General features: G+C 40.6%; 1 protein-coding gene across 5 annotated transcripts in view; it reads right to left on the reverse strand.

Annotated features, from left to right (window-relative positions):
* Positions 1-18,410, reverse strand: part of dlgap4b (discs, large (Drosophila) homolog-associated protein 4b) — a 162,443-nt gene that overhangs the window by 100,994 nt on the left and 43,039 nt on the right. For all 5 annotated transcript variants that reach the window (XM_078167108.1, XM_078167101.1, XM_033626851.2 and 2 more), the window contains exon 2: positions 10,833-10,899. The gene's annotated coding sequence lies outside the window, so the exon portion shown is untranslated. The remainder of the gene's footprint in view (positions 1-10,832; positions 10,900-18,410) is intronic.

Here is an 18,410-nt window from a genome sequence, read left to right on the forward strand (position 1 = left end):
GATTAACTGTATTTTGGAGCCAGCCTCAAGTGGCCACTCAAGGAACTGCAGTTTTTTTGTACTTGGCTTCATTTTTCAGTACATAGCCAAGCTTGGGCTTAACACAACAGCTTCTAGTGTGTGTGTGTGTGTTTGATGTCGATTCAGCTTTGTTAATACCTCCGATGCTAGCTTAGCGACAGCGCAACAATGGCCCCTATTCCGTGTCCTTAACTTTTATACATAACAGCGAGGTGGAATGACGGTGCAACAGTCATGCCTTGAGGCTGTGCTACACAGAGACAAAATCAAGAGGGTGTCAAACTCTTCAGCAGTTCTCCTCTTTGCCACTAGGGGCCGTGGCACTTCACTGTGACTAATATAACATTAGCTATTGTTCTATTTACATTGCAGCATTTCTTTTAGTACTCTTTGAATTATCATATATAGTTTAAATGAATATATATCTAAGGTTCACCTGACTCAATTTCCACCACTGCTTGGGCAAATCATCTGCGTTTGCTATTTTTTCCTATTGCTAGTTTTTTTGCCCCTTCTTCTGCCTGGAAATGCCTCAGTAGCATTTCTTTGCTTCTGTTTGACATACGCTGTATTAAAAGGCCTGAGGCCTGTAGGTTTTAGGTACTATTGTGCCATTTTTCCAAAAATCTATCACAGCAGGACATTATTTTTTACTGTTTTCACCCTCTCTGTGGGAAAATGTCATTATATAGAGATCTAAGATGTTGTAGACTCAATCAATAACTCAGACAAAATAATGAGCTGTACTGTCCACACTGTTCGCGTCACAAACCACAGCTGATCTTAAACCAATCAGCTTTTTCAGCGGGATTCCACCTGGCAGCACATTAATCTGACTACAGTTCAGGACGGGGACGTTTATACTGCCAACTGGGTGGTTTTAGTGTGTCTGTGGCCTAGTCTGATAGTGGAAGATAAAAGGGGTCACATTTATGCATTATGTCGACATGAAAACCGAACGTCACATCAGAATGATTAGATCTTTTCCTCTCAGAATAGGTTAAAGAGTTTTTTCTTTTACTCTGAACCCTTTCAATTGGCTAGGTGAGCCGTCATTTTGGGGGGGGGGGGGGGGGGGGGAGCCTGCTCATCTGCTCATGGCAAGCATTGAACTTATCTCCTCCCAATGATCCCTATCAAAATGAGCAGCTTATATCTGTCTGAGGTTCACTCTATTAATCTTGTCAAATGGATTCAGAGAGCAAAAGATACTGCAGACAGACACGAGGCTGAGGACAGAGGAGCAGATGGCCTTGCAGATTGGAGGGAAAAATACAGAGCAGTCAGTAGATATAAAGAGAGGGGCAAGAATTTATCACACTGAGTAAAGAAGGGGGAACGGGAAAGGGCGAAGTATTTGCAGGAGAGAGACGTCATAAGGAGAGATTCACAGAGGGGAGGCAGTCAGTGAAAATGACAGGATATGGCTTCTGCTGTCACTGGCTCTCAGATGTTAAGTCGTAGTGCCTTCCTCGACAACTTGCTGTCATTAAATGCAGCAAAAACTCAGCTGCCTGTTGAATTATGCATGTGGGTTAGGTAAGTCAGGTGCTAAGACAAGAGCAGCAACACATGTATGTAAAAAAGGACTGCAGTTACCCACAGGTCTGAAGCAGTTTTCCAAACAGTGCTGAGGTCATCTTCCAGGCAAATGCATGTGTAGTTTAATGGCTGACGTGTCATGAGATAACGTGCGCTCCGAGCTTGAATTTCAATGCGAAATTTAACTTCTGTCTCCCATGACTGCACTGCTCAATAGTGCTAAAAATAACAGGTAGAGCAGCCATATTGCTGGGATATCCATAAAAGTCAGCGACTGTGGCAGATAAGGCCGAGCTTATAAATAAATTACTCGAGTGAAAAAAAATGACCTTCACACAAGACCTTCATCAGGGGCTTTGAAATTATATCCACACAAAATGAGGTGGTAAGAATACCGGTGTGCTCATGTAATTTGCAGGATTTGATGATGCACCTGCACACAGGTATAAAAACACTAAATGTTTCATCTGTATTCTCTGTACCACTAAGATTCAGTTATGTTTGCATTAATGAAAGCTGCTGATACACAATACAGTTGCCATATAATAGGTCTCAGGCTTCCACTGGAAATTTCATGAGCCTCTTCTCAATTACCTTTCTGCAGTAAATGTTAAAATATACTTTCTTTCTTCAAATATTATCTGGGATGAGATCACATGTGAGAAATTAAAGCATCCGTCTCTGTCACATTAATTAGGTTACATCATGTGGTCCTGGATATTGAAGACCAGCAATTGGCTGTGAGGTTATTAAAATAGAACACACATGTTAATAATAGGCACATTAACCCTGATATTCATTTTGTCTGAGAAACACTTTCAACTAAGTCAGACATCCCTAATAACGAGACAGAGAGAAGAAGAGAATGTAATTTTCTCTGTTCATCGGCCAACGTACTGTAGATGAGCATAAAATAGTCCTTTGCACTGTTAAATCTATTTCTATTTTTGCTCCCAATCCCTTCATAGACAAAGCCGTGTATGGATGTGTGTGCGAAATGTAGGAGCTCTAGTGGTTTCATGGGTTAACACTTCGTTACGCAGACACACAACTGTGCCTGGTGAAAGACGAGGTAATCAGGGATAGTCACCAAACAGTAATTCCTGCAGCTGTGTGCAATCAAGTTAGAAAGAGACATGCTTGCTTCACTCACTCAAAATGGAACGGCTGTTCTTGCTAAGAAATCTGTAAAGAGAAAACAGAGTGGCAGACTAACAGTACGGGTTCAGAGATGGGGTTTTTTTTTTCAGAAATGTTCTTACCCTTAGTCAGTTTTTATTTCATCAAAAATAAAAACAGACTGAAGTTAACTGCCATGAAAACCCAAACTTGAAGCAAACTGCTCAGTACATAGTTTCAGTTTCCCCCACATCCTCTCATGCCACCCAACTAAAGTCCTGTTTCCAGGATAACTGAAATGCTTGCCTGCGCTTCAGCTCATAAAGCTTGTCTTTACCCTCCACCATTTTCTAACAAGTGCCTGATTGGTACTGTTCGTGTGAAAATCTCGACAAAGATGAGAAGGATTTGGGATGGCTAAGTCCTTAGCTACATCCAGCATCAACTCTGGAAAGATAACGTGGAATTCTTTTTTACCAATTGCCCGATTCGCCAAGTGAGTTGCTAGATTTATTAGCCTGACGTTTCATTTTACATGCCCCAGGCAACTGTGCAGTCCTTACTGTTAAGCCCTGTATATATCATAAAACTTTGTGTTCAACCATATGACATGCAGTTGATGAGCAGAGAGACAGAGAGGAGGGCTAACATGAAACTCATCCCTGGTTGGAGTCAAACTGGGGACTTTGAGATTACATGCAGGGCTTTTCCACCAGCAGTTTGGCCATGCCGGGTCAGATCATCAGGCGTTGTCTTGTGTTTTCATTATTGATTTGAATGCGCCAAGTTGCTGAGTCACCAAGTCACGCTCAAGATGGACCTTCTGCAGAGTCGTGCCAAGGTGTCCGTCGGCCTCCAAGCAGGTTGCGGTGACATCAGATGGGCTTTGTCATCACTATTTAGTGTCGACTTTCAGCAGAGTGTGGAGCAGACAGTGCTCTGGCTCTTTCCAGAGACAGCATGCTTTCCTCCAACCTTGTTTCAAAGTGTAGATACACAGTACAGAACGTACAACTGAGGCTTTAGTTCAGTTTATAAATCTTTCAGAGCTCATTTGTGCAGAAGTAGGTGTGTATATGATACTATGTATTTCTGATTAAAAATGCATGAATATGTTTAAAATATACAGTATCATCTGCAAATTGATCAAACATATTATGTATAATTCATCTGGAGCTGCCTCTGAATAGAATACAAATGCATTCTGAAAACTGACAGCCTGACGTCTCTCTACATGTCAGGATCGTTAGAATTCAAAAGCAAGAAAAGGTTTAAACGCTGCTTTAGAAAGTATTGTCTTCAACTATCAGTATGTATTTGTCACTGATATCAAAGCAGTAAATCCAAGTCAAATCACCCTTAAATTGGTCCCATCTACTACAGTGAGGTAAGTTATAAGTAATAAATACAAATTTAATACAAATACATAATAGGTAATAAAAACGTAATTATAGAAAGATATTTTAATGGACAAGTCTGGCAGGTGAAATGTCACTTGTAAGACAGTTAGATTGGGAGAAATTTAGAGAATGCATTTCTATTTGTGTACTGTATGCAAAAACATGACCAGACACATTTCAATATGATGTATCTGATTATAATATATATTGGAGGGGACGCATCTCCCCCAGTATTCAAGATTTAGCCCCCCCCCCTCATGTTGACTTCATAGCTACAGCTTCGTGGCTTAGCAACAGATTTGCAAAAAAAACCTGCAGGCAGCTAGTCAAGTCATTGTTACTTGAGGTAATTGCAGTTGAATTGTCTGTTGAAATGTTTTGGAATTGCACATTAAAATCAATTTGCACCCCATGACATGAATGAAATCCCACAATGGCCAAAATGACAAAAAGGCTATTCTGGTTACTCGATAAAACAAGCATCAGATGTGGTTTAAGTATGAAGGTGAAGATGTTGTGACACAAACAGCTGATCTGGAAACTACAGAAGGTTGCACTGCAGTTTCCTTCACTGATGGAAGGATAGGTAGACACACACAGGGAGAGCAAGAGAGAGACAGAAATGAAAAGGCAGGAGCTTTAAAAGCTTTGGGAGGGATTTGGATCCAATAAGCCATGCAGAGGATTAAACCATGTTAATGCAATGCCTACACAAACTGGACACAGTGCACACACACATATACAGGGAGAGGGAGAGAGAGACAGATAGAAGTGGTGGCATGTTGAAAGAGTGACAGGAATAAGGCCTCTATACTGCAGGATGTTTATGTGGTGAGGAAGCGTGTACACAATACCATGTCAGTGTATTGTTGTGTACTTAAACTCCTGTACTTAGTCTGGATTTGAGTCAGATCCTCCCCAGCAAAAGTATCAGTGTCCTTCAGCGGTGAGTGTCAGCTGTCTATACAGTGAACGACCAAGAAACAAGTGCAACTCTGCAGAAGCTGCTCCCAGATATACGCATGCATCCTCACGCTCTCAACAACCAGTTTGTGAGTTATAAAAGGGGACCTGGCAAAATGGTCTGTGCACGTATGAATGTTAACCTGTGCGTTTGGCCACTTCCACACTCCTCCACTCTTTTGGTATGAACAGTTAATCAGCTGTCCCTTGACCGACCTTGACACACACCTTTACACACAAAAATTTCCATGTCAAATTTCCTAGGGCAAAATCTGTAGCTGCCAAAGGATAGGGAATTTTTGTGGACCAACTGACCGACCAACTGAGCCCGGTCTCACTCAAATCTGGGGCTTAGGCAGTGACTTGTGGTGTCAGAAACCAATGAAAAAAGGCGTCCTTTAATGTCGGCATGATAAGCGGCCAGTTGCCATTATAGTTTAACGGTGCCCGGCAATGTCAGAGGGAAACACGATGGGACAAGGACGAAAGTTAAAGCAGCGAAAGTCCGACTGGGGGTTTGGATGGGTCCAACACCAACTTTCACCCAAAACAGCGGTGTTGGCATCCCGTAAGATTTTAAAGCCAAACCCTGTTTCTTTTTTCCGAAACCTGCTTTTGTTGCCTAAACCCAACCATGCGTTTTTGTTGTTGAAGGCAGAACTTGACACGGTGTCCCAGAACATCAGCAACCAATGTATCCAGGGTACCTTGCACATCATATGTGGACGTGGAGAGTCCATGACCAAACGTCAATATGTGACGAGGTCAGAGTGAGAATGTGTTGACCAGCCAACCAACTGACAGACAGAGCAAACTTCAAACTGATAGACTGAACTGATACACCACAGTCTCATTATGTCTGCTGTCCCCAGCGGAAGTCCCATAAATGAAGCAAGACAACGACCTTTACAATAGCCTCTCAGTATCTAATGACTCGCTGTTCCCGGATTCGGCCCAGTAATTATCAGAACAAACGACGCATTTTACATCTAATATACATTACTTGCCGCAGTGTCAGCACTTTTGTTCTTTGGGCCACATTAGATTTCTAGAAACAAGTTTTATTCAAGCTCCCTGCATGAGGAGTTCCGCTGCAACTTCATTAAAGTCAATCCAATGCCTCTATGCAAATTAATGGAACAAAGTGTTCTCATGAGGGGAAAAAACTGCAGCCTCGGTCCTGGCCTGAGATACACAGCTGTGAGATTTTCTCAGTCACAAACTACAGTGTAATTAACTTTAGTTTAGAGCAAGAGGGGGAATCTGATTCTTACAGTGTTGGGCCCTGTACAGTATGATTAAGCAATCAGTGTTTGCAGTATGAACATGATTTCTTTAAACAGGTGAGTGTACATATGCCTACATGAGAAACATTTACTATTTTGTCCCTGTACTATTAGCAGTTCCTGGATGCTTATGTAAATGATGCAGTGGTGCTGGAATGACTGATGAATCTATTAGTGTTAGTTGGTAAACAATTATCAACAATCATTTTAATAATCAATTAATCACTGAATCGTTATTCGTCAAGCAGTAATGCTTTTTCTTTCTTACGTCACTGAATATCTTTGGCCTGTTGAGGCAAAATCTTGAGGGAATAAGGAATATCAGGATAATTTGTTCCTCGTTTACAAATTTACTGCCAATATTACTGATCGCAATCACAGCGATGGCCTTCAGTTAAGTAACAAACAATTCACCAGAGTGATCAACAATCCAAATTATTGTTTTTGTTGGGTGTTGAAGATGAATGAGAACGGCCGCCCTTGATATATGAAAGCAAAACTTATTAACATCAACAATTCATCATGGATTAAATGCAACACTGTGGGTCTCAGGAGAGAAAATAAGCGCAAATTGATTGTTGGATGAGTGAAGGCAGTGGGATCAGAACTTTGGGGACAGCGTGTCTCTCCAACATTTAGTGATAAATACTTTTCAAGCTGTGAAGAAATGAAACAAGTGTACTGTAACGCATGCCGACGTGATAAATATTTATGTTGACAGTCAACTCACCTTGGTTTAAAAGCACAAATATTTGATGCGCTTATGTATGGTAGCTTCTCCTGCATAAATACACAAACACTCCCTTGGCTTTACTGAAATGCCTTACATAAACAACGGCAGATAAATACATGCACTTTATCTTGAACAGACAGAAACTGCATAATTAGCGTGCATTTATTTATGACAATAATCATTTGAATTTCAAATGAAATGTTTTATGCATATGCACCGCTACACTTCACATTAAACACTAAACTCAAACGTCATCAATGCAGCTCGAGCTCACTGTTCACCATAACCATCCAAACTCTGAATATACACATGGCTTTTAAAATCTAATTAACACCAAATGGAATATAATGTATGATGGTGCTTCTTATGGCCATTTTTTTTTTTTTTTTTTAAAATGTATTTACATAAAAGCAATATTAACAGCAGTTAACAGTTGCTGTCTGGAACATCTGGGTGATCAACTAAGTGAAATGCTGGTTCAAATCCTATGGGAGCACTAAAGGGTGCGCAGGGAGGCACTTAAAGCGTCCTAATAAATGAAAGATGGTTGTGTTATGTAAATTTCTGCGACAAAATGCATTTGTAAACTATTAAAAGCCGAATTTAGTGAAGTCAAATATAACAGACATGTTTTGTTTTTTAACTCTGATAATACTCTGCACTTTTGTATATACGCTGTATATGATAAGACTGCTGATAATGCTTTGGAATAACCTTTGGAAAAAGTTACTGCAAATATCTGTGATGGTTTTACTGGTTGAAATTTCTGCTCATTCTCAGCGTTACAACATGAGGTATCCATTAATCACTACTACCATTATGAGACAATGGGCCCCTGGTCAATGGGCCCCATCAACTCTACTATATAGGAGTAAGACACACACACACACACACACACACACACACACACACACACTCTGAGGTGGTTTTGCATTTTTGTTTGTTTGTGTCTCTTTGTAGTCTCTTTTTTTAGTTTTGTGTCTCTTTGAAGTATATTTGCATCTCCTTGTGGTTATCTTGCAGTCCTTTTGTGTCTGTTTGAGGTATATTAGTGTCTTTTCAGTCATTGTGTGCCTCTTTGTAGTCCCTTTGAGTATCTTTGTAGTCTTTTTGTAGTTCCTTTGCATCTCTTTGTAGTCTTTTTATGTCTCTTTGATGCCATTTTGTGTCTTTTTGAGGTGTATTTGTGTCTTTTCTGGTCGTTTTGTGACTCTTTGTAGTAGTTTTGTATCTCTTTGTATTTTCTTTGCATCTCTTTGTGGTTGTTATTGTTTCTTTTTAGTTGTTTTGTGTCTTTTTGTAGTTCCTTTGCATCTCTTTGTGGTTATCTTTATGTCTTTGACATCCTTTTGTGTCTGTTTGAGGTATATTAGTGTCTTTTTTGCTCATTTTATGCCTCTGTGTAGTCCCTTTGAATATCTTTGTAGTCTTTTTGTGTCTTTGTGTAGTTCCTTTGCATCTCTTTGTGGTATCTTTATGTCTCTGTGATGCCATTTTGTGTCTATTTGAGATGTATTTGTGTCTTTTCTGGTCGTTTTGTGTGTCTCTGTAGCTCCTTTGCTTCTCTTTGTAGTTGTTTTTGTCTTTCTGAAGTCCTTTTGTGTCTGTTTAAGGCATACCAGTGTCTTTTTTGCTCATTTTGCTTCTCTTTGTAGTCCCTTTGAATGTATCTGCAGTCAGTTCCTGTATCTTGGTAGTTCCTTTGCACCTCTCTGTAGTCTCTTTGTGTCTCTTTGACATCATTTTTGTCTGTTTGAGGTATACTAGTGTCTTTTTTGGTCATTTAGTGTCTCATTGTAGTCTCTTTGAATGTCTCTGTACTCTTTTTGTGTCTCTATGTAGTCCATTTGCATCTCATTGTGGTCTTTTTGTGTCTCTTTGACACCATTTAGTGTCTTCTTGAGGTATGTTTGTGTCTTTTCTTGTTGTTTTGTGTGTCTTTGCAGTAGTTCTGTGTGTCTCTGTAGCTCCTTTGCATTTCCTTGCGGTTGTTTTTGTCTTTCTGAAGTCCTTTTGTGTCTGTTTGAGGTATACTTGTGTCTTTTTTGGTCATTCTGTGCCTCTCTGTAGTCCCTTTGAATGTCTCTGCAGTCATTTTGTGTATCTTGTTAGTTCATTTGCATGATAAAGACTCTCTAGTCAAAATGTGTTGGTTTATCTGTGAATCAATAAAGGAATTTTTACTACAGTCAGAGTGCCTCAGATGCATTTTTGGACTGTCTGCCTGTACTATGGACTTTTACACCAAGTGAATTGGCCAGTCATTTCTTATCTTAATGTGACTATTTGCCCTATCCTTGAAGAGCGCCTGATTTTTTTTTTTACAGTTAACTACACTTAACTTTCTATTTTCTTCTTTGGTACGTGTTCATTTGAGTGCCATTTTGCAAATGAAGGCCAGGGGGGGCCCTGACACTTTGGGCCCCTGGGCCTGTGCTCAGTGGGCCCATCCAGTAATCCATCCATGATTGCTCCCCAGGAAGTAAATGGATATATGCTTTCAGATGCTCGTCCATGTGCAATACCTCCCTACAGTGTAGTTTTATTTTAGGTAATATTGATCCAATCAATATTTGCAGAGGTCAGCATTTGTTCAAAAATTTATTAAAGGCTGTTTTTTTCTTCTTGAATCCCAGACTATAAAAAAAGTTAAGCTTTTAAATTCTTCACCCTTTGATGTTTTCAGTAAGCCCCAATGAATGGGTCACTGTTTTGTACGAATGTCGAGCAGCTCAGTGGAACAAAAAATCACTAATGCAACAGCTGCAGAAAGGTTATTGATCTGTTTCTTTGAGTACAAAAATCAAGGAGGTGCTATCAATGTCACTGGGAATTAAACAGCAAGGAACACAGTGGTGGCTCCTCCCAGCACTCTTTCTTGTTTTCCTCATACACTTTCAAAAAAAAAGTAGACTAAAAACTAAAAGCACCAATATTTAATATGACTGGTGCCTCGCACAACTTCACTTTCCTTTGAAGTGCAACAACCATCACAGTCTCTGTAAAAAAAAAGGCGATAAAGTATTCTGTAGCTTCGCGGTGTGTAAGGAAGCCGCACTACTTTGAAATGCTCCCCTGCTCTATAACATAAGCGGCAGTTTGCTCCTATGGATAGCACAGCAGAAGAGATTTGTGCTCAGAGTGAAATTAATCCGGTGTGAAATCAAGAGTCCAGTGTTGAACCTGAGGGGAAGCCCACAGAGGACACTCATGATGCTGAGCATCGCGGCTATGTTCCAACAATGCTCATCGCTCTGCAGGCAACACTGCGTCTGCATGACAAAACATGCCCTTTCATCCATGCAGCAACACAACACTCGTACACTTACTGTATTCATGTAACATTCAGACTATTTAACATCAGATACACTGACATTTCTATTTGGATCAGTTTTTGGCCCGAGCAAACAGAAGCCCTCAGAGTTTTATTGGTCTGCACAAAGGACAAGTTCTGCCTCCCACAGCCTCATACTTTTTTTCTGCTTGACAGACGCCTTCAGTCAGAATGCCTTGAGGATCCATCGTAGTTCAATCTAGACAAGGTCAAGGCGTGTTGTTTTTCTGTAGCCTATTAGCTAATTCTCGTGGTGGTTCAGCCGTTTCAATATATCCAGCAACAACATCAAGCAGGCCACTGTCTCATTAGCTCTGGCTCTCCAATCTCAGTCACAACTGGGCAGACGATGCTAATGAAGGCATTCAGTGAAAGCACAATATCTATCTCAGTCCTGAGGGCTGGAGAAAAAAAGAAGTCCATATGTACCATACCTTGATGGAGGGGCTGAAATGTCTCTTGTTGAGGACAGAGAAGAGCAGCCTCAGAGAAGAAGAGATCCTGCAACACAAAGACAGTTCATCAGCTTCAATAATCATAAAGAAGCACACATTTAATATGAACATGCTCTATTAAAGATTAATATCTGAAAAAGCTGTCAGTGGAATTTTACTGGTCAGCTAAGTTTTGATTTGTGAATATGAACATTATCATGGCGCTTTGTTAACGCGTTTCATTGTCTTCAAAACTGCTTATTTTGTCTTGACAACTTTTTTCATTTATTTGGAAAATCAATTAGCTTTTGGAGATAGGCAAACTGGCACATCTTATGAGATAAAGCATTTCAATTAAAAACCATAGATTAGATTAGCAGAATGCTTCCTGAGGCTGAAAAACTCCAGGAACCCATATCATGAATCAGCAGGAACATTTTTCCACTTACATAACATGATTTTTGGATATTGTTCACTAACAGTATGTAGGCATAGCTTTACGACGTACAGTAAGAGACCCATCAACTGTCCGACGACTTGACTGTTTTTTACTGCAGGTTTGATAAGCCCACTTTCACACCTGTAACCTGTTCTGACTTAGACATCAATCAGCTACCCACAACCCCTCGCCACAGACCCCCCACCTATACACAGGATCTGTGAAGAGGATGTGTCAGCTCTTTCACAGACAGAAGGCAAGGAAGGCACCAGGCTCTGACAGTGTATCACCCTCCTGAAAGTCTGTGCTGCTGACCAGCTGGTCTTCATCGTCACACAGATCTTCAACAGATTACTGGAGCTATGTGAAGTCCCCTCCTGCTTCAAATGTTACACAATCATCTTGGCCCCCGAGAAGCCCTCCATCACAGAATTAAATGAATACAGGCCCGTTGCACTTACATCTGTAGGCATGAAATCCCACAGGTACATCAGGTGTTAAGCCACCTGAAGGACATCACAGGACCCCTGCTGGACCCCCTGCATTTAGTCTACTGGGCAAACAGGTGAGTAGATGATGCAGTCAACATCTTACAACACTTCAACTCCCCAGGGACACACGCAAAGATCCTGTTTGTGGACTTCAGCTCGCAGTTCAACACCAACATCATCTCAGACATCCTTCACACCAAACCTACCCAGCTCATTATGCTCACTTCAAGCTGCAACCTCCTGGCCTGAAAAATGAAGCCAACGCAAAAGTGCCAAAAACTGCAGTTCCTCTAATGGCCACTTGAGGCTGGCTCCAAATGCGAGTGCCCAATTTAACTGCAGAAATAAACATATTTAAAGCCTGGTACAGCCTGGTTTAAATGTCATTAAGGCTTAATGTTATGCACAATTGAGTGATGCGTGGGTGCCGTCTTTTGACAAGTAACTACCTTAGCGACAATGTTGGTTAGGTAATGTAATCATGATGTAACACCAGATTCATAGACTGTAGATGTAGCCATAGCTGTCCTTATTTCAGTGTGTTTTCAGTTCATGAGAGTTCATTTAAATACTTTGGTCACCTAAAAAAAGTCTCGTTCAGCACTTTGTAGCACTCAAAGGACCTGCTGGATGTCCAGTTTTTCCAGTTACTACATTTCTTTTAAAGGTTTAAAGCTTGTCTTTTGTTTTCAATAATTAGCATTAGCATTTTCACAGTTATCCATAGACCGTAAATAAACTGTGCCATGCAAGCTAGCAGCTAGCATTAGGGTTAGCTCCACCCTCTCCTCCAAATATGGTCACTTCTCATCACTTCTGGGCTCAAAAAAATCCAAGATGGCAACAGTCAAAATGTCAAACTCAAGGCCTCAAACCAGTGGGATCACAAACCAATTGATGATGACACGGTAGGTACATTCGTTGTTTTTTTAATACAGTCTATGGCCAGCCTCCACCTATCAGTGGATCACAAACTTCCTGACATTGGGCTCGAGTTTCCCGGCGCGGCGCAGGGTGGCGAACCCCACGCAGAGCTAGTTTCGAGCAGCGCAACCCGAGACTCGCTCAGTTTGGTAGTTTGGCAGACCGAGGTGCGCTGAGATGGGTGTGACGGCGCAGCAGGGGGAGGTGTCGACAGATCCAGCTTGGCGCAGTGACAGTTTCGTGCCAAAAGGCTTCGCCAAAGGTGTGCTAAAAGCTCGCCATCTGAAACCAGGTCTACTGTCAGCGCAGGGGGAGCGCAGCCGGTGTAAGCCGAAGTTTGGCTGACCGGCGGACAGTGCGCACACGTCACCAAAACCTCACAGGCAGGTTTCCAGAATATCAGGCACATTAATGATGCAATAAATAGCCACAAAACCACTATTCAATGCAACTATCTGCAATCAGCACATAAATGTATCTCTGTATCGACTGTCCCGTCACATCTGATGTCAGATCAAAGGGGATTGGCACCGTTTGGCACGTTTGGCACGCGTAATGGAAACCCAACCTGATTTGATTAACACAGCCTGCAAACTAATGAGTTCACATCCCTCTCAGCCAACCACAAACAGCCACAGCATCAGATAGGGAGTATATATTCAGGATCTGTCATCTTAGAAAAGTCAAAAGAAAAGAAACAGAGCGAGACTGCGAGAGAGAAAGAGAGAGAGCGTGCATGCACAAGAGAAACGCAACATTGATTTACAATTGTGGTGACCTCCTCCCAGGCTACCTTTGCATCATCAGCCTGTGGAGGTCTGCTCGCAGTTCCGTATATTCGGACACTGCGAGCTTGGACCTCCCGGACCAAAACATCAGTTTCCTCCTGGGAGGAGTTTGGCCATCTGACGCTGCTGCTCTCTTCTGCCATGGCGAATTGAGTAAACTCTCATTACGCCTTCGCGCGGCGCATTTAAGGGCGAGGAGAGGGGCTCATTTGATTGGTGTGATGTGTGTAAAACCCACTCCACACCTTCTCTCCTCCCTCTTTCCGACTTGCGCCAGTAGGAGGGAAGGGAAAGAGGAGTAGCTGCGCCAGGGCACACGGTGTGCCAAACTTACAAAATCCACCTGGCCACACCCAGTTGGCGAAGTGCAGGTGCGCTGCGCCCCCGCTGCGCCCGGTCTGCGAAACTAGAGCCCATTATGTTTAACTCGTTGAGCTTGTTTTTAAGCTGTGATGTCTACTTCCTGTGCAAGTAGAGTAACAAAAACCTGAGTCTAATTCCTTGTATAAGCACACACTTACTTGACCAATAAAGCTGATTCTGAAAAACAGGTAGTCCTCTGAGCTTTTGTTCTATCTTTGAAAATGTCTTCTAACCAGAGGTGATATTCAGAGATCAGAGTGCAGCACAAATAGACCTTTACTAAGAGAGGCTAATGTTTCCAGCAACAAATGCCTAAAGACGTTCAACGTGCTGAAGTGTTTTGTTTTTTTCCCCCAAATATGTATTACAGTGATTTATAAGAGCATTTTAGGGGCAAACGCACCCCAGACAGCACATATCAGACAGTAATTTTAGGATGCTGTTGCAGCCTGTCATTAAATATTATATGCGACATCCATTGCAGCCTGGTGTGACGCAAAACAGCAGACTATTTCTAGCGACAAGCGTCTATGCGACACGAGGGGAAATATCAAACTGATTATTTCCTGAGGAAGACTGTTCAGTTGAAAATGGTCATCCTCTGTTATTTATTAGCTATTCCCAGTCTATTCTGCAGTCTCTTTTCTGATCTGATCACACCTGGACGCTTTTGGTGATCAGTCTGATCTGCTGAAAACTGCAAGGATTTTTAAACCACATGCTGAAGTTGAAATGGCATCAATATAATCAAACTGAAGTTTGTTGTGCTGTATAACTTGATACAAACTGGTGGTTCAAATTAAACCCAACTTATATTCAAAATAACTGTTTTCTTACTTTAATGTTTTTTTCAACATGTACTATTATGAACTCCTCATGTTTAACAAGGTTACAGTAAGTCAGCCATTCAGTAGCCATATGAACTACACTACCTTTTTCTTGCAGTGTGTTTTAAATAAGAGAATAGCAGAGAAATAATACTGCAGCATCGTGAAGGCTTTTCATTTGAGTGAAGCAAAGTTATTAAGAAGAGGTCAGGGCCCAGTCGCCTGTCATTTCTCTTTTCTTTTTCCACATGGTGAGCATCAGTGATGATATCTGGATGGTTATTGGATGTGTGCCACAGAGCTAAGACTGTGACCTCAACTGACCTCAACCCGACCTCTGCTTGATTAGAGAAGCTGGGCCTCCATGGGGGTTTTCAAAGCTCTGATGCAGGCTAAACGTCTGACCTCATACACTCTGAGCAACATTTTGGGCTTTGCCACTGGGTTCATCTTTCACTAGCCAGAGGTCACCTGTGGTGTGTACATGCTGCAGTAAGTTCAGTATTTGCACACGAGAAAATAGGTTCACATACCTACATCATAACATTTTTCGACGAGTTTACTTTCATATACGTTAAAAGGTACAACTGTACATGCAATGAAATGCATCTGCCCTGGCTCTCTGATCTTAAAACTAAAATAAAACTTGCAAAACAAACAAACACTTGAATACTTGAAACATTTCAAAGTGCTTGCTGTATGTACTACAACACTGTCAGTTATTCAAAATTATTGTAACTGTATGTCTTTGAATAATTGTGTCTGCATGTGTGTGCATAATTTACATTTCAATACTATTACCCTTCTTTTACATGTGAAGGGCTCCTAGAAACCCAATGAAATATGAAATAGCCTATCTGCTGGGACACAAAGTAATGCCTGAAGCATAATTGGCAGCCTGCAGCCATGATCGAATGTGTCCGTGGTATTCATGAGACTGGAGCAGTAATGAGGCCTTTTTTCCTCGAGTGATATGAAAAACAGCGTAAACAAGACCAAGATGAACATCTTCGGGGTAAAGATTTTCTTAGCTCTAGGTCTAAAACACTCCACGGCATAGATTTACATGACCACTAGAGGCACTGTGAAAGGTTTGCTGAGCAGATCACCAAACAGTTTGAATCTTGTTCTACCAGCATGCACATGAAGAAGGGGATGACACAATAACTATTTCAACTGACTGCAAAGGGCTGTAACAGCTAGGGGCTGTGATGCACCTAAATGTAGCAATGGTACAAAACAAGTGAAGAACAGGACAGCAAGGCGATGTTAACAAGCCAGGATTGAATTGCTCCGACTATTTGTAAATCCATTACTGAGTCTGTGTATAAAGTCCTTCCTGAAGTCTTTGTAACTCCTAGCTAGTTTCAGACAAGTCATTAACTAAATTACATTGAATCCTTAGGGGATGTCTTAAGTCGTAAAGACTTCAATAATGTGTCATTTGGTTGCCAGGAGAACAGTGTCCAGACAAAAGTGATAAACAACGTAAACAAGAAATCACTGGAGCATCAAGAGATCTAACTTAACTTCCAAAAATAACAGGAGGAGGCTGAGTGTTTGTATTCCTAATCCTTCGTAAATGTAAAGTTGGTAGTTAGGTCAAACACTTTAAATTGGGAGGGAAATAGAAGATTAGGTGATTAACTGATGAGTCAATCAAAAGAAAAGGAAGCGCCAAATATTTTATTATTTATTGACTGATTCTGTGATTAAATATTTGCTGGTTATACCTTCTTCACCTGTTCAGAACCCAATCATGTTCCATACACAAATAAATATTGTAATGGTGAATTCCTACACTAAATGCACTCATGCAGAAACCACTTAATTGTAAAGATCCCAATAAATGGTTTAAATATAAGATTATAAACATGCGATAACTTAATTTTCAACAAATCATTGAGTCATATCAATAAATAAAGTCATGTTTCAAAACACACTACATGTATTTTTTGTACTGTATTTATCATCGCGTCTCAAAATATCCTAAATTTCTGAAGTATCTCCAGAAAACAGTGTGTTGAAAACCTCCTGAGATTAATATTCTGTGGACATAATCAATAGGATGCATTATAGGCTGATTGTATCATCAGAAACTCAACTCAAATCATAACAGTATTTCCCTATTCATTCTCTGGTGACACTCAGATCCATGGTCAGATATTTAAAAAAAAATCTCAAGTAAAAGCTATAAATCTTTTACATGACTTTTGACATGTATATGTTACATAACATCTCATGTTTACTTTAAACACAGTTTAAACACAAATCATGTACTTTAACAGTATGATTAATACATTAAAATGTGCACTTCCTCCTCCTCATGGTCGGCTATGCTTGTCAAAAATGAGGCGTGGCTTTACTGCAGTCCACTTCAGATGATGTGTAACACTGTGATTGGCTTATAAGCATCCCATCAAATAAGTCTGTGCATTTGGGTGAAGTCAACTGACAATAATCTAGACATCCTAGATCTCTGGGATGGCAGTACACCTGGTAATCCCAAGTTAGTTTCCATCTGATCCAGCTGGTACACAGTGCAGAGCGGCAAAGGCTAACGTTAGCTAACCAGTGAAGATTTCTGCATTTCAATGTGGCTAGCTGGCTATCTGTCAGCAAAGCCAACAGAAAATAAAATAAAAGGCGAGACATTTACATCATAAAACATTAACATTTCACCACCCCTTAAAGGATAAGACTTTGAAATGTGGTGCTAAAGCTCACACTGAATCAACATAGTGCTGGACTAATTGGAAAGGCTCTTGTATTTCACATCATTTTGCATTTGTAAAAATGAACTGGTAAGTTGCCAGTTAATGTTTAGGCAACTATTGGCTACTGAAAGCAAAATTAACTGAAACTGAAATCCATAGTTTTAATTCAGTAATTTAACGTATATCTGCACTGGCCTAAGTAAACTGTTAGATTTCAATAAGGCTAAGTTTGAACTTTATAACATTTGAGATAAAGACTTTGCAAATGTTTTACAAAGTAGGAAAAGCTTTTATGTGTTTGTTGGGCTTTGAGGACACATACAATATGTTTTAATGAACTGAATAAAAACAAAGCTGTGTCTTTTTACTCCACATGGCACCTTTAACTCTACCGCAATACCCAGAAGAAAGGTAAATTCAAAATAAGATCTCATCTGGGCCCAGCCTGTTACTCCCAGACATAACTGAGCTTAATTTAACATCAGTATGAGATTTTGATTATCTTCTCACTTCTTAAATACATTTCCTGAGCAATAGCCTTCCTCTTGTCTCAGCCCGATCCTAATTTAAGATCTTAAAATGCTCTTTTCCCACTCTGACTGCAGTAATCTTTATTTGTCTGAAATAATCAGCTCTTGAGGTAAAATTAAGTTCCAAAAGAAACCTTGATTGGCTTATAAACATGCCTGCACATCTTCAGAAATGTGTGTCAGTGATTAAATTCAAGTCTAAAGTTGACTTCAAGTTCAGATCCCTCTGAGAAGCCCATGAGCGCAGCAAAACAACTCCTGCTGATTTATTCTTTTGCTCCATTTTCCTCCCAAGGGAGAGTTTAGGAGAAACAGATCAGAATTAATCTCCAAATAAGATGATTTATTTCTGATGAGACAAAGGAAAAACTGTTGAGAGCAGCAAATTTTTCCTCTGGGTGTGCTGCAATATGAGTCTTTGAAAGTACCCTGGCATATACTAAGGTCAATAATTCTGTCAATATTGCATCGATCCTTAAAAGTGCACATAGCTATTTGT

Source organism: Epinephelus lanceolatus, chromosome 1, assembly GCF_041903045.1.
Source record: "Epinephelus lanceolatus isolate andai-2023 chromosome 1, ASM4190304v1, whole genome shotgun sequence".
NCBI lineage: Eukaryota > Metazoa > Chordata > Actinopteri > Perciformes > Serranidae > Epinephelus > Epinephelus lanceolatus.